The sequence below is a fragment of the Centruroides sculpturatus genome, unplaced genomic scaffold (genome assembly GCF_000671375.1).
Source record: "Centruroides sculpturatus isolate CEXI.00-Female unplaced genomic scaffold, Cexi_2.0 scaffold69, whole genome shotgun sequence".
Taxonomy (NCBI): domain Eukaryota; kingdom Metazoa; phylum Arthropoda; class Arachnida; order Scorpiones; family Buthidae; genus Centruroides; species Centruroides sculpturatus.
Genome location: NW_019384304.1, coordinates 1,177,825 through 1,188,367, shown reverse-complemented (window position 1 = coordinate 1,188,367; position 10,543 = coordinate 1,177,825). Strand labels below are relative to the sequence as shown.

The 10,543-nt window shown below is 26.6% G+C and overlaps 1 long non-coding RNA gene across 1 annotated transcript; it reads left to right on the top strand.

The window, feature by feature from the left end:
• The first annotated feature begins 5,573 nt into the window (after positions 1–5,573).
• LOC111618192 lies at positions 5,574–7,075 on the top strand. The gene is made up of 3 exons (XR_002755536.1): positions 5,574–6,140; positions 6,228–6,556; positions 6,740–7,075. It is a non-coding gene; the product is annotated as an uncharacterized LOC111618192 (long non-coding RNA).
• Positions 7,076–10,543: the final 3,468 nt, after the last annotated feature.

Sequence of the window (10,543 nt, the reverse complement as noted above, 5' to 3'; positions counted from 1 at the left end):
AACATATAAATATTGTTTGGATAACTCTTAAGTCATACTTAAGATTTATTATAAACTAGAGAAAACGTTGAACAATTGTTTATCTTCTATCGTATAACAAATGATAATTTAAACCGCATATTCTTATTATTTTCTATTAAGATGGTGAGATATTTCAATGGAGTGATACGAGGCATTAATGAAGTGAGGAAATGACGTGGTGTGCATTTGTGTCAAAAGCACCTAGCGTGTTGACGTGTCAGTTAATTAATTGTAATCTAAAGCACGTAACATGTCATAGAATTATGGAAACGTAACATGTGGGATGCGAGGAAACATCCGTCAACATTTACCGGATTTCTCTTTGCTTCTTGTGATCCTTGCCTTGTTAATCCATTGTTGATCCTTTCTCTTTGTTTGCCTTTCTCTACATCAGCCTAAGGATATTTATAAATGGAATTTTATACTTTAAAAATATATCTTATACGCATAAATTATGTTAAATAAAGGTTTCATATTCTAAATTTATGTAAAAATAATAATAGTAGTAGTAATAATAATAATAAAAGAGGAGGTAACGTTAGAGAGGGGTAACTTATGATGTGCAACTCAATGCTTCTGCATTATTTATATAGCCATTATGTCACGAATTCTGGAGTTATAATTGTATATTTTAAAGTGTGACTATAAGTTATAATTATATTTTTTTTTCCTCGGATAAAAATGGCTGTTGAATGGTGTTAAGAAATTTTTGTTTTATTGAAAAGAAGAAGAATTTTTCTTACAATTTTTGGAAGTGTTTATAGGCTCAAATAACGATATTTTTCACTATAAAATATGAAATTTATGCATTTAGGATATTTTATTTCAGTTATATATTCTACATTTACAACTACAGAAATATTTCACCAATAAATTTATTATTATTATTATTTTAGAGAATTTATTCGATAAAACTAGTCAAAAAATTTCTTTTTTTTCTTTATTTTTTAACTATATTATTATACATTTCTAGGTAAAAAACGAGCGCTTTTATCTCACTTTAAACACGTGACAATTTAGTAAAATGTTATTTAATAAGAGCAGTAACAATGAATCGGTGAGCAATTGTCGAGAGGTGAAGATGCCATTCTGTTTTGCTTCCTAATAGAAGCAGTTTAACTCAACTGCAACTGTGTGTGAAGTGCATAGTGACAGGAAAACCATCTCGCCCACCAATTAATCTAGCGGCCGGATTTTAATTCCATTCTTGCTGATTGATGGCTAGCCGATTGTTATCCAAATTGCACTACTTCCTGTAGGTGGTAACGATGGACTGCATCTGCAGGAATTGGACTTCCGATGATACCAACACCCAACTGATCGATTCTCTAATTATGTGCATTGGCCATCCAATACAGAAATGTATAAGCCGCTTCACTACTTAAATCTGATCATTTTTGCTGATTTTTTCCCCCTTAAAATTCTCTAGTTTGGTGTCTTAATAGATGCGAAGTGTATATATTTAATACATACTAAACGAGTTTATACGCAGTTTTCTGTGTAATACGCACTCGAAATAAGTAAAATTCAATTGTTTTTTTATGAAAATAAAAATAAATGAGCAATTCTGTAAGCAAATCGATGCAAATAATTCGTTAAATCGTACTTAAACTGCTAAAATAAAAGAGTTAAAAAAAAAGAAAAAAAAATTGACTTGTCCATCAGTTACTTGCTTCATCTCATGAATATTCTCCATATATATCAAGTTATCTACAGAACAGTCTTATCTATATTGCATGATAAACATTGTTTGTTTTATTAACTAAAGCAGATCTGCTTAATTATGAATTTTGAAAGAGAGACAAACATCCCTTCGTCTGATTACATCTCCGTCTGTTCCAAATTAATTATGCCAGTGTGAAGTATTCTTAGAGATAAATCTCAATTTCTAATTTAGAGAAAAAGGAAATAGGGGGGAAAAAGTGAGGATATTTTCAGGAATATTCGAAAATAAAATTGATTAATATGATTGATTTCGTAATACTTCAATACAAAAGATCCGTACAGGAAATTCCAGAACGAACTTAATAGATTCAAAGGGAGAAAAATTAACACTACAGAAACAATTAATTAAAGTAATATTATAGACATGTATTTAAGCTGTTACGAAAGATAATCGTTAGTAAATTAACCGTAAAAATAACTCAGATTACTCTCTAATCTCATCCTAAATCTCGAAAGTATTACAGGAAAATTTTCTAATCATTACATGTCTAAAGCTTGGATATGGCTTGTTTTCTTCTATATATTGGTTTCCAGTTTCTCTATCTTCTCTTGGGAAAATCCTATTCTGGTGAAGTACCAAAATTCCAGTTCGTAAGCCGAGAGGTGTCCTGTTTTCTAGCTTGTGATTATGCTGCATCAGATCAATACCAGTTCATTCGAAGATAAGGGGGGATTGAAAAAGTGCTGAGTTGCTATGTTTGTTTATAATACAACTGATTAATGTAAACCGTAAGATTTAATTGTAATTACTGATGAATAAACAATTAACACTATTTAATACAGTAGCATTTTTGTTTTTCTTTCGGTGTTGTAGTTGTTACTGTAGAAAACAATACACCTTTAGTTTACTAATTATCAATGTTACTGCTTGGTTACTGCTATAAATTTACTGTTTACCGAGTTCTGAATTAAGAATATTACTTTAGCAGTGTTCTAGATTTATGAATAATATACAGTAGCATTTATTCTTCTTGCTATATTCATTATTGTTAGTGTAGTAGCACAGTTCTTATCGTAGATAAATCCTATATAAGTATTAATGTGAGCGTCATTTCTCTTCTATAGAATACCTCATTTAAATATTATTTTATATTAAAATTTATAAATATTTCTTTCTTTATACATTATTTTATTATATTTAATAGTAAAATAATTTATTAAAATGCAAATTCTTTCTTCTAAACACTCACTAAAGTCTTTTAAAACTTCACCATTAAGGACATTTACTAAAGCTTAATTGCCTCATTTATTTTGCTTGAGATTTAATGTTACAGAATTGAGAAAATATTTAAAAATCTAAGAAAGAAAGAAAACAAATGGAGAAGAAGAAAAACAAAATTTTAATGAATTCTTATTATAATTTTTACGTCAGTAATCCGTAAAAATTTCTAGAAATCTTATATCTAAGATGTAATTTGATGATGTCTTCATCGAGATTCGATTGAGATGTTGCTAAGTTTCCTCGCATTTTTTCTCCCTAAAATTCCCTAAAAGATAAATAAATTTGAATATAATTCACTCGGAAACAAAGTTATTTTATAAAATAAATATGAAATTAAGCATTTTCATCTTAAAAAAAAAATTTACAATTTAGTGTGTTAACTAATTTTTGGACCACCCTGTACTTAAAATCTCTCAATTTTTATTCACTTATAACATTATTATAAGAGACAACACTCGAGTAATTAATTAATCTACTAAATAATTTATTAAAAAAATAATAATAATTGTAATTTTATTTAATTTAATATAAAATATCAAGCAAAATTTAAATATATTTAAAGGTTGACCTATCAACTGAGTTATTGTAACATTTATTGATTTGTTATCTCTCTCCATTACTATACATCACCCATAATTTATGAATTTCAATTAATTACGAAATGTCCAACGTTCAATTACAAATATTAATGCTCAATTGTCAAATCGATTTGTAATTCCGGTTCTATTTTTTTTATTATTATTTTATTTCTAAAATAAATTAATAATTCCATACAAAAACGTATGCCCATTGATCAGCGTGTTAAAAATATATATATATATATTTTTTAATTAATTACATATTATCATCTATCTAGATAATTATCGGGTATGAAAACTTAATTTTTCCACAAAAAATACTTAAACGAGAATGTTTAAGATGAATAAGAATTAATTTCTAACATCCGCTCCGCCCAATTTAATGATTTTTATACGTATACATAAATATTTTTATTGATTATTAACTAATTTTGATTAATTGTTAATTACTCGTTAACCGTTAGAGATTTTATCTTTATTCTAAGTAACTCTCAAGCTAACATGTACAGTTAGAATTTAAGAATGGAAACGTGCTTTTGACACTGTAAAATTTTGTACAAACGTTACACGAATAGAGTAAGGGGCATTTACTTCGTTTTAAAATTGATAAAAATATTATCTGCTTGTGGAAAAGAAAATTGTCAAGTACTGAAAAGACATTCATTTATGTTAAAATTACCTAAATTCTACAAAAAGACGTTTTTTTTAAACTTAAAAAAATATATTTTATATATATATATATAAAAATAAAAGATAAAACACAGCTCCAGGTCATAGTCTTAAGTATGTTTTTTCAATAAAATCGATTGACTAACGACAAACTGGAGTTGGCCATTCATTTTGAAGTTTTCAAAAAAAGATTTTTTAAAGAAAAAAAAATTGAATTTTCCCCCCTTCTTTCTTACTTTATTTCTTTAAATATAGCATCATATTGTTTAAGTTACCTTATTATAAAATCAATTCATACCATTATGGATATTAAGTGAAAAATCTTTTAAACGTCAGAAAGAAAAGTAATAATTAATTATTTTCTATTTAATTTACCATGAAGTGAATTGTATTATTAATTAAAAATCACAATTAATTAATTAAACGTACAGATTTTCGTTAAATAAAAATACACTTTCCTTTGTCGTGAAGATTCTTTCAAGAGTGTGTAATACATAAATAAACTGTATTTGTACACTACTTAACTGCATTAAGTTTTCTTAATTATATATAGCTGTTTAATGTATACATGTACTTAAGATTTAGGTGATAGTACATAAATAAATTTAAATATATAAATATTATAAATAAAACAAGACCAAGAATATAATCTATTGAAAATTAAGAATAAATAAAAGAAAAATTAATGAAATTTTAACGAAAGAAAAAATTATAGATTAAAGTTCACCCTTACTTGTAAAACGGAATTTTCAAGAAGAAAATTGGAATTTTAATATGATTTATTAAAGTAGAAACGTTAATAATGTATTTAAAATAAATTAAAATTAATAAAAAAAAAAGTATATAATTAATAGAGTAACCCCCCTTTAAAGAATGATAAATAATTTCTTGAATTTTGGGTGCATTTTACTTTCCCTTTTTAAAAGTAATTTTTCTTTACTTTCTAAGGAAAAATTTGATAATAATTGTAGCTTAAAGAATTTATTAAAGAGTAGAAACGTTAATAATGTAATTAATTTACATTATTAACGTTTCTACTCTTTAATAAAGTAAGAAAGAATACGTCGAAACTTCATCTTTAAATTCGGANTGTTTGTTTTTTTTTTTTTCTTTTATACTGTAAATCTCTTTCACTTTGTGAAGTGATGAATCATTTCTTTCTTTATCTGACAATGTAAATTTTTCAGTTTCTCGACTGATTTGTATTCCTTTTCGTATCCAGGATGATGTAGATTCCTTTTCAGTTTTTCAATGATATTGTAAATTTTTCACAGTTTCTCGACTGAATTATATTATATATATATTTTTTTAAAAGATAAGGGAAAAGTAAGTAAGTAAGTAAAGAGAAAGGTTAATAAACTAGTCAAAAAATAAACAAAGAAAGAAATAGGGTAAATCAACTAAGAAGTAAATCAACCAAAAAGTGAAGCATCTAAGAAATAAACCAAGCAAAAACTTAACTAATAAAGAAACTAAGTAAACTAAGTTGTCATTAGTACCTATTCGATATCTTTACTTAAATGAGATTTGTCTAAAGATATTAACATCAATTATTGCTTTTCTAGTAATTTAAGACATTCTGCATTAGTTGCAGCACTTTTCATTTTACTGTCAGTTGTAGCTATTTTAGGAAACCATCATTCATCCCAATCTCTTGCTAAATATATGTCGACGTGAAATGTCATCTTTTGATTGATTTGCGCGGGTTTAAATATATAAAAAAATATATATTTTGAAAGATCATAAATGAAATACTATTCTTATATATGCCAAAATCCTAATGGCTGACAGAAATATTTGTTTTTAAATGGAAATCCTAACTTAAAATCCAATATTTGAATGGTTTTATTGTTCTTGGATATGTAAGTTTACCTTGAAGGTGAAGTGGAAGTGATGCAAATATTCGCTTTATTCAGCATTTATAGGTATTTATCTATTTAAAATATAGCAAGTGACAAAGTTTTTTTTGACTTTTAATACATATTTATTTCGTTAAATTTACATTCGTTTAGGATATATTGAAGATTTTATTCGGGATATCGAAGTAAAAAGTATATTTTAATATTCTTACATAAGGATATAGAAGATAATAATGATGATGATGCTGGAAGATCGGGCTTCATGTTATACTAAAGCTAAATTCATACGTAATGAAATGATAAGGAATAAGGATAAGCGGATTAAAGATGGATGAAAGGATTTAAGGATACAGAGTAAAGAAACTATAATTCCCTTTAAAAGTAGGATTATGGTTCCATTATCTTTAAGATAAGAGCGGATAATAAAGAGGACGTTACATTAGATCATCTTTATTACACATTTAGAAGGTTCAATTTATAATGTAAGCCATGATTTCTCTTATATTATTGTATAAAATTAATACCAGGAGCAATAAATTTAAGGATAACAATCTAAATATATCTTATATATTTTCATATTTATGTAGAATTGGAAAATTTATATACGTATATGCATGAAAGGAAAAGATTGGTAGATAATATATATATGTATTTTTTCTAAATAGATGACAAGGTCCAGTCGAGCGTGTTTACTCCTTATCGAAGAAACGTCTATTCAAGGAATTTATTGATCAGGCAATATCGTGTGGCGTCCTTCAACCAAATGACCTTCTAGATGCATTTTGCCATTCCTAACCTCCAGATAAAGGTCGGGATTTAAAGACGAACAATTTTTATTCACCTCCTTGACATGTCGAAAACCGAGCTCAAATTTGGTTTCCTCAAAGAAAAAAAAAAGAAGAAGAATAATAATTTTTTTACTATTGAAATCTAAGAAAATATATATGTTACCAAATAAAATGTAGATAAAATAATAACACTAGAGATTGATCTAGTTCTTTTTCTTCACCTGGTATTTGTTATATGACCATTTATCTAGTTTTCTTTTCTTTTTATAATCTGATTTTTTGGAATAAAGTTATATAAATTCTGTTTCTTACTTTCTACCAGATGGTTCATAATTCTTTCTCTTAAATCTCTTATGTTTTCCAGATGTTTGGGATCAACTTTAAACGTTTATGTTTTTCGGATACTCCTACTGCGAGGTTCTTAGAATAGGAGAAACGAAACGAGAGTTTTGTTGAAAGAAGAGACAGGGGGAAGAAAATAAGGAAAAAAAACAGGAAAGAAAGAAATGTCAGTCATAATTTAAGTTCTCTGCTGCACATGAAGTGAATCGTAAAGGGAAAAAGGAGACATACAGAATAGCCTGGCTCGTTTACTATAATTTATATTCAGCTCCACACCCAACTAGATTCTTTACAGCTTCCAATAATCGTTTGTGATTCAGGTGATAGGATTTTTGCTTGTAATTTGCATATGGCTAGGCCATTCTGTCAACAGGCCCTTCACGTGACTTGGATTAGATGTCACCAGGTGAGATCATTTTATGGTTGATTTGTCTCCCATTGCCATCTTCCAAGTACTACCGGCTGTGAAATTGTTCAGATAAAAATCGCGTATTGAGTTTATATTGTATACGTTTGATATGGCCAAATTTTCGGTTAAGATATCTGAAATGGAAATTTCTTTTTACATACATTCTGTATTCAAATGTATGCATTTTAAAGAAAATATTTTAAATTTCTGAGGTATTTTTTTCTGTAAGGTCATTCCGCTTAGCAGTTGTATAATACTCTGCTTATTGAATAGTTATAGCTGAATAAACTTTATTGTGATTTATAGTCACGAATGGACAAAGGATATAAATCATTATTTATTGATAGAATCTCCAAATAAAGTTCACGTGAGAGAGAGAGAGAGAGAATTTTTGTTGTAAAACATGATCTTAATCAATTCGAGAAGCGAATTTCTCGGAGGTTTTTGGCTTGTGGCCAACGAACTTCAACTAACCTAAGACAAGAGGTATTAGATCTTTCATGGCCATGGGCATATCGATATCGACTCCATAAATGGCCCGTTTATAACCTTTGTTTTTGTTTTGTTGATCAGTTCTCGGAGGAATTTAAATTGCTGTAGTTACAATGATGGAAGATCTTGGATCGAGTCAACTTTATACCAATGAATGAATCCCAATTCAACTTATGATGTGCCTACAGCAATATATGATGAGGAATCATAAATAAAAATTGTTCAGATAATATTAGAGAAATAGTTTGTGGTCCGGAAAAAATTGCCAGAGGTGGAGTTTTCTTATGAAAAAATATTTATCAAGAATGTTCAACATGGAATCACGAACCAGTTGCATTCTACACTCACTTAATTAAAATTTAATGGAGTATTTTTAGTTATTTATTTATCTTTACAACGTTAATCTGAGTTTAATTTAAGTATAGAAGTGTTATTTAATAATAAATGTAACAAAAATTATAAGAGCANAAATTTTATAAATAACTTCAAATTACAAGCATATAATACACACTTTCCTTTTCTATTTTTTAAACCTTAATTAGTTTGAAAGCTGATAAATTATTAGAAATAATTGAAATAAGTAAAAGTTTATAATATGATCTTACACTTAATACTATTTCTTTTCATTTTAAAGATTGTTTACAGTGAAGTTCTATTATTACTTAACTCCTCATCATATTTTTAAGAAGATTTTAATATTAACTGTTATCTCAGATGACTTTCAGTAATCTCAAGATCTCATTTTTCATAAGTTTGCTTTGTAGAAAACTATTCTTTTCTAACCTCTCACATAACTTCTAATAAGTAATGTTTGTATAAACTGTTCTTAAATTTAATGCGTGGTAAGATTAAAAGAAGTCAGAAATTTTAACCTTGGGTGCATCTAATATATTACTTTGGAAACATATTGTATACGTTAATTACACTTTCCTATCTAACAGCTGCTTTGCACTCTTTTGTTCTTTCCAGATTTTATTTTATTATTATTATTATTTTTTTTTTAAGTTTTCTCATAAATATTTTCACGTCTTCAATAAAAGGTGAGCGCTTTAAAGGAGTGAAAAAAATTTCAAAAAATGGCGAGTCACCGAGTAAACTTGATAGAGTTGGATGCGCTATAATTAACCTTAATATTATGCGATGTTTGCTGAATTCCACCTAATTTTCACAAATTAAATCACGCCAAGTTTGAAATGTCTTCTCTCTAATTGAAATCCAGCAAAGTGTTGAAGTATTCTTTTAAAGAATTTCATATTTTCTTTAGCATTCCTCTCGTTTTTTTTTTTCTTTTGTTTAAACTCTTCGTAGAAAGTGCTACTTAAACAATAAATAAAATAAAATAAATGACAAATATTTGTAAAATATTTAAATTTAATTAATAATTCATTAATGTTTATGCTTATTATTTATTTATTTATTTTATTTAATGAAATTTGTTTGGATAAAAATCGATAAAATTTTTTTGGTGATTTCTTGTTCTAAATTTGAGTTTCTTTGTATTTTTTGGTGATTTTTTGTTCTAAATTTTAGTTTATTTTGATTTTTTTGGTGATTTATTGTTCTAAATTTGAGTTTCTTTGTATTTTTTGGTGATTTCTTGTTGGGTTTCTTTGTATTTTTTGTGATTTCTTGTTCTAAATTTTAGTTTATTTTGATTTTTTTTGGTGATTTATTGTTTTAAATTTGAGTTTCTTTGTATTTTTTGGTGATTTCTTGTTGGGTTTCTTTGTATTTTTTGGTGATTTCTTGTTCTAAATTTTAGTTTATTTTGATTTTTTTGGTGATTTCTTGTTCTAAATTTGAGTTTTTTTGTATTTTTTGGCTATTTCTTGTTTTAAATTTGAGTTTCTTTGTATTTTTTTAATATGTTTTTATTTCATTTGACAAACATTGAATTCTTTTAGTATAGACTAAATACATTTTCAAGAATTTAAAAAATTTTAGTAAAGCCAACATCTCTTCTTAAAGTTCACTCTTTCGTAAAGAATTTTAGTGTTGCTATTCTCTAGATTAAAAGGAACAAATCCAGTTTTTCATTTTAAAATACCACATAACATCGAATTTAAGATGCTTTTTTCCACATTTTTCCGAATTTAAAATTTCTATGCCTCTTGGGTAATTTAAGAATGGGATATTTTTTTTTCGACATTTTAAACTATAATTTGAGTGACAATCTCATTGAATGCAAAATATCTAAATTGAGTGCCAATTTCTTCTTTATTTTATGTTTTATTTCTTAATTATAACTTTAATTTTTTTAAACATTTTTACACTTTAATAAATTTTTTAATTTGTATTTATTTATAATTATAATTGTAATTTTCCCTTAAAAATCATTGCTTTTATATAAGGGATGCATCTTAAATTTATAATTCAATTAATCTTCTAATGAAAACATAAAATCTGGACGTTGTTCAGCGGTTATTTTGTATTCATTT